The following is a 5000-nucleotide window of genomic DNA, read 5'->3' as shown; positions in this document are numbered from 1 at the left end:
CAAGTTGTCCCTTAACCTAACCCACGTTGTCCCTTAACCTAACCCACGTTGTCCCTTAACCTAACCCACGTTGTCCCTTAACCTAACCCACGTTGTCCCTTAACCTAACCCACGTTGTCCCTTAACCTAACCCACGTTGTCCCTTAACCTAACCCACGTTGTCCCTTAACCTAACATAGTTCACTGCTCGGAATCTCTGGTGTCGTTGTTATCCTCATGTAGATGTCTTGCGAGTGTTGCTTACTTTCCACATATTCCCGCTATCCACTGTCAATTGTACTGCAATAGGTCTATATCGCCCCCCCCCCCCTCCCTCTGTCCCCCTCTTTGTGTCTCTGTCCTCTCAAGCTGGTCGGTCTGGCGTTTGAGTGTTAAATGAGCCTCGCAGCTGTTCAGTTGCATTCAGATGTCGACGCCCTCAGTGTACGTCGTGGTATGGTCTGTGTCCATTGTCCGCTGATGTCGTACGCGTAACCCACACGCTGTACCGATCATCGGTCGTTACGTACAGAGTGAAGTAGTGTGATACGTGTGACCGTACGCTGGCTGTGCCCAACGGTGTCGAATCTCAATTTCCATATGTTGTGCTCGATGCTACTTGTCTCGTCTCCCAATAACAGCTAGGTTGCACTGTGGTACGCCGTAGAGGCGTGTGGGAGGAACGTACGAACGCATTGTATGTCACCCTGGGTCGCTGGGGGTGGTGGTGCGGTGAGTCAGGTCAGGTCAGGTCAGCGTGAGCCGTCTGATGTAGTGACGCGTGTATTCCGACTTTGTCGTATTGCCTCACACAAAGTGCTACCCTGGTGGACCGCGTTCCATATCTGGGACATGCCGCAGATGCCGGTTGACAGTGGATCGCGGAAGGGACATCGCATACGTGCGCGGGCCACCTTCCACGTGTTCTCTTCTGCACATGTCGCAGTGTGTATGTGGTCTGATGTAGCGTGTCGTGACACATGACATCCTGGCATGCAAGAATTGTTGAATTCGCAAATGTAGGTGGACATCTACGTTTACTGCCCAAGATACGCAAATGAACTGGAAATCCGTTGTTGAGCGGTTGTTCACGCTGGAGGTGAATCTGTGATGGCGACGATCGGTACAGCTATTAACCGGTTGTTTCAGCGGTACCCGCCACATCCACACACGTGACTAGGCCCCCCCCCCCCCCCCCCCCCCCCCCCCCCCCCCCCCCCCATGTGGGTATGAAGCGATACGCGGCGGTGGCTTGGTGGGACTGTTCCCGGCCGGTGAAGGGGGGCCGCCCGGCGTGTTGGCCGCGCGCTGCGTGGGCGCACGCGCAACAGCCGGCTGGTGGGGGGCGCCGAGTGGCAGGAGCGCCAGCAGACGGGCCCGGCAGGCGGCGCAGCTACGCTGCGGCGCACCCTGCACGCGGCGCCTGGCGGCCAAAGTTGGTTCAGCCGAGCCCGGTGCGAAGCGCGGTGGACATCTGCAGTGTGCTGGTCTGATTGAGGACTGTGTGCGTTGAGGATGCGCCGCCGCCTGGCACTCGGCGCCGCGACGCCGTCTGCTGCTCGGTCGCCCCAGCGGTTCTCGCAGGTGGTTTGTATCGCAGTTGTGCGGACGTGTTGGCGCGTGCGCTGTGCTGGGAGAGTTCGCTTCTGCACCCAAGTGGGGCTTTGCCCTTGTGTGGCGCTGGCGTTGGAGCTGCCGGTCACCATAGGTGGCGCGTGTTGTCTCCCGCCGGCAATGCCACGACAGCACGCTCCCGGGCCTCTGTCGGCAGCGGCAAGCTCAGTTGGGAGCAAGGGTGTTCGCACTAAAACCGTCTACTCGCCTAACTCCGGGTGATTGCGCCTCTCTCGAAACCGACCAAGTACCTAGGACGGCGCTGCGCGCCGCCGGGACCTGAGAGGGTTTCGAGGTGTATCGTGCAGGGGAGCTCGGCCTCCTCCTGTTTGCAGAATAATTGAGCGGACGCTTGCGTGTTCGCGCGGGCCCCCGGGACACACTCCCGGGCGGCCGGCTGCTCAGCTCTAGTTGACGCAGCTCCCTGGTTGATCCTGCCAGTAGTCATATGCTTGTCTCAAAGATTAAGCCATGCATGTCTCAGTACAAGCCGCATTAAGGTGAAACCGCGAATGGCTCATTAAATCAGTTATGGTTCCTTAGATTGTACCCACGTTACTTGGATAACTGTGGTAATTCTAGAGCTAATACATGCAAAGAGAGTCCCGACCAGAGATGGAAGGGACGCTTTTATTAGATCAAAACCAATCGGATTGGCTTGTCTGGTCCGTTTGCCTTGGTGACTCTGAATAACTTTGGGCTGATCGCACGGTCCTCGTACCGGCGACGCATCTTTCAAATGTCTGCCTTATCAACTGTCGATGGTAGGTTCTGCGCCTACCATGGTTGTAACGGGTAACGGGGAATCAGGGTTCGATTCCGGAGAGGGAGCCTGAGAAACGGCTACCACATCCAAGGAAGGCAGCAGGCGCGCAAATTACCCACTCCCGGCACGGGGAGGTAGTGACGAAAAATAACGATACGGGACTCATCCGAGGCCCCGTAATCGGAATGAGTACACTTTAAATCCTTTAACGAGTATCTATTGGAGGGCAAGTCTGGTGCCAGCAGCCGCGGTAATTCCAGCTCCAATAGCGTATATTAAAGTTGTTGCGGTTAAAAAGCTCGTAGTTGGATTTGTGTCCCACGCTGTTGGTTCACCGCCCGTCGGTGTTTAACTGGCATGTATCGTGGGACGTCCTGCCGGTGGGGCGAGCCGAAGGGGTGCTTTCGCGTCCCGAGGCGGACCCCGTTTAAATCCTACCAGGGTGCTCTTTGTTGAGTGTCTCGGTGGGCCGGCACGTTTACTTTGAACAAATTAGAGTGCTTAAAGCAGGCAAGCCCGCCTGAATACTGTGTGCATGGAATAATGGAATAGGACCTCGGTTCTATTTTGTTGGTTTTCGGAACCCGAGGTAATGATTAATAGGGACAGGCGGGGGCATTCGTATTGCGACGTTAGAGGTGAAATTCTTGGATCGTCGCAAGACGAACAGAAGCGAAAGCATTTGCCAAGTATGTTTTCATTAATCAAGAACGAAAGTTAGAGGTTCGAAGGCGATCAGATACCGCCCTAGTTCTAACCATAAACGATGCCAGCCAGCGATCCGCCGCAGTTCCTCCGATGACTCGGCGGGCAGCCTCCGGGAAACCAAAGCTTTTGGGTTCCGGGGGAAGTATGGTTGCAAAGCTGAAACTTAAAGGAATTGACGGAAGGGCACCACCAGGAGTGGAGCCTGCGGCTTAATTTGACTCAACACGGGAAACCTCACCAGGCCCGGACACCGGAAGGATTGACAGATTGATAGCTCTTTCTTGATTCGGTGGGTGGTGGTGCATGGCCGTTCTTAGTTGGTGGAGCGATTTGTCTGGTTAATTCCGATAACGAACGAGACTCTAGCCTGCTAACTAGTCGCGTGACATCCTTCGTGCTGTCAGCGATTACTTTTCTTCTTAGAGGGACAGGCGGCTTCTAGCCGCACGAGATTGAGCAATAACAGGTCTGTGATGCCCTTAGATGTTCTGGGCCGCACGCGCGCTACACTGAAGGAATCAGCGTGTCTTCCTAGGCCGAAAGGTCGGGGTAACCCGCTGAACCTCCTTCGTGCTAGGGATTGGGGCTTGCAATTGTTCCCCATGAACGAGGAATTCCCAGTAAGCGCGAGTCATAAGCTCGCGTTGATTACGTCCCTGCCCTTTGTACACACCGCCCGTCGCTACTACCGATTGAATGATTTAGTGAGGTCTTCGGACTGGTACGCGGCATCGACTCTGTCGTTGCCGATGCTACCGGAAAGATGACCAAACTTGATCATTTAGAGGAAGTAAAAGTCGTAACAAGGTTTCCGTAGGTGAACCTGCGGAAGGATCATTACCGACTAGACTGCATGTCTTTCGATGTGCGTGTCGTGTCGCGCAACACGCTACCTGTACGGCAGTGGCCGTGCGCCGCGTGCGGAACCACGCGTGCCTCTCAAAACTAGCGGAAGTGTTGTTGTTGTTGTGTGGTACGAGCGCTGAAGCTCTGGAGCGGCTGGCCTGCGGTACCTGGCGCCTGGCGCCGGTTTTGAATGACGTTCGCCCGAGTGCCTGTCCGCCCCGGTGTGGAGCCGTACGACGCCCATCGGCTGTGAGGCCGTTGGACACAAAAAAATAGTGGAACAGGGGCCGTCAGACGCCTCAGTCCCGCAAATGCTACTGTCTTGAAAGAGACAGTGGGAGACTGAAAAGGAAAAGATCACCCAGGACGGTGGATCACTCGGCTCGTGGGTCGATGAAGAACGCAGCAAATTGCGCGTCGACATGTGAACTGCAGGACACATGAACATCGACGTTTCGAACGCACATTGCGGTCCATGGATTCCGTTCCCGGGCCACGTCTGGCTGAGGGTCGGCTACGTATACTGAAGCGCGCGGCGTTTGTCCCGCTTCGGAGACGTGGGAGTGTCGTGGTCGCCTGTGTGGCCGGCCGCGTCTCCTTAAACGTGCGATGCGCGCCCGTCGCCTGGCGGTTCGCATACCGGTACTTTCTCGGTAGCGTGCACAGCCGGCTGGCGGTGTGGCGTGCGACACCTCGTACAACGACCTCAGAGCAGGCGAGACTACCCGCTGAATTTAAGCATATTACTAAGCGGAGGAAAAGAAACTAACAAGGATTCCCCCAGTAGCGGCGAGCGAACAGGGAAGAGTCCAGCACCGAACCCCGCAGGCTGCCGCCTGTCGTGGCATGTGGTGTTTGGGAGGGTCCACTACCCCGACGCCTCGCGCCGAGCCCAAGTCCAACTTGAATGAGGCCACGGCCCGTAGAGGGTGCCAGGCCCGTAGCGGCCGGTGCGAGCGTCGGCGGGACCTCTCCTTCGAGTCGGGTTGCTTGAGAGTGCAGCTCCAAGTGGGTGGTAAACTCCATCTGAGACTAAATATGACCACGAGACCGATAGCGAACAAGTACCGTGAGGGAAAGTTGAAAA

General features: G+C 56.4%; 2 non-coding genes and 1 pseudogene across 2 annotated transcripts; all 3 read left to right on the top strand.

Annotated features, from left to right (window-relative positions):
* The first annotated feature begins 2014 nt into the window (after window positions 1-2014).
* LOC126313461 (small subunit ribosomal RNA) lies at window positions 2015-3907 on the top strand. The gene has a single exon (XR_007555152.1). It is a non-coding gene; the product is annotated as a small subunit ribosomal RNA (ribosomal RNA).
* A 364-nt stretch (window positions 3908-4271) lies between these two features.
* LOC126313631 (5.8S ribosomal RNA) lies at window positions 4272-4426 on the top strand. The gene has a single exon (XR_007555281.1). It is a non-coding gene; the product is annotated as a 5.8S ribosomal RNA (ribosomal RNA).
* A 188-nt stretch (window positions 4427-4614) lies between these two features.
* Window positions 4615-5000, top strand: part of LOC126313604 (large subunit ribosomal RNA) — a 4760-nt pseudogene continuing 4374 nt past the window's right edge.

The sequence above is a fragment of the Schistocerca gregaria genome, unplaced genomic scaffold, assembly GCF_023897955.1.
Source record: "Schistocerca gregaria isolate iqSchGreg1 unplaced genomic scaffold, iqSchGreg1.2 ptg000483l, whole genome shotgun sequence".
Lineage (NCBI taxonomy): Eukaryota > Metazoa > Arthropoda > Insecta > Orthoptera > Acrididae > Schistocerca > Schistocerca gregaria.
The sequence above is the reverse complement of the archived record's forward strand: the minus strand, read 5'-3'. Positions and strand labels throughout refer to the sequence as shown.